Genomic DNA, 1,236 nt, shown 5'->3' on the forward strand with positions numbered 1-1,236 from the left:
GTCAGGTAGTAATGTTTTGGCATTTGTGAGCCAAGAGGTAAAATCAAAGATATTATGTAGACATTTAAATAACGATTGAGAATTTAATCATTTAAAAATTTATAAATCATTCTTAGTTCAATGCTGTAGAATGGGTTGTGGACTTGAACTTGGCCTGTGAGCTGCTGTTTACTAACCTGATCTAGAGGAAAATAATGATTTTCAGAAAAATACAGTTTCTAAAAATGACCCATTAAGAGGTGAAAAATTTGAGCAGAACAATTACTGTGGAAGAAATTAGACAGGCACTGAAAGATCTACTAGTGTGAAAAGAGCCAGGATCAGATGATTTTACAGCTGGATAAGATTTATTCTATAAAGAACAAATACCTTTTCACAGGATGGCGCCGAAGGGGAAGAAGGAAGCTCCTGTCCAGGAAGCTCCTGGCAAAGCAGAAGCCAAAGCAAAGGCTTTAAAGGCCAAAAAGGCAGTGCTGAAAGGCATCCACAGCCACTAAAAAGAGAAGATCTGTACATCACACACCTTCCCACAGCCAAAGACACTGCGGCTCCGGAGGCAGCCCAAATATCCTGGGAAGAGCGCCCCCAGGAGAAACAAGCTTGAGCACTATACCATCATCGAGTTCCCCTTGACCACTGAGTCCGCCGTGAAGAAGATAGAAGACAACAACACACTTGTCTTCATTGTGGATGTCAAAGCCAACAAGCACCAGATCAAACAGGCTGTGAAGAAGCTCTATGACATTGATGTGGCCAAGGTCAACACCCTGACCAGGCTTGATGGAGAGAAGAAGGCATGTGTTTGACTGGCTCTGGATTACAATGCTTTGGATGTTGCCAACAAAATTGGGATCATCTAAACCGAGTCCAACTGGCTAATTCTAAATATATATATCTTTTCACCTTAAAAAAAAAAGAGCAAATAAGACCAGTGTTATTCCAGATCATAGAAAATTATTACAGATCATAGAATAAAGACGGAAATCTCTCAGATTCATTTAATGAAACCAGTGTAGCATTAATATCAAAACTAGTTATTACACAAATAGTACACAAAATATATGGACCAACATTATTTATGGATATAGCTGCAAAACTTAAAAATGAAATATTAGCAAAAAGAATACAGCAAGTATCAAATGAATGGTACACTACAATCAAGAAAGAAAGGCAAGAGTGATTGGATATCAGGAAATTTATAAATAATTTGTCATATCAACAAATTAAGAGAAAAAC

The 1,236-nt window shown here is 37.7% G+C and overlaps 1 pseudogene; it reads left to right on the plus strand.

Annotated features, from left to right (window-relative positions):
- The first annotated feature begins 380 nt into the window (after nucleotides 1-380).
- Nucleotides 381-860, plus strand: LOC105812875 (annotated as a pseudogene).
- The last annotated feature ends 376 nt before the right edge of the window (nucleotides 861-1,236 follow it).

This window comes from Propithecus coquereli, unplaced genomic scaffold, assembly GCF_000956105.1.
Source record: "Propithecus coquereli isolate 6110/MARCELLA unplaced genomic scaffold, Pcoq_1.0 Scaffold268, whole genome shotgun sequence".
Lineage (NCBI taxonomy): Eukaryota > Metazoa > Chordata > Mammalia > Primates > Indriidae > Propithecus > Propithecus coquereli.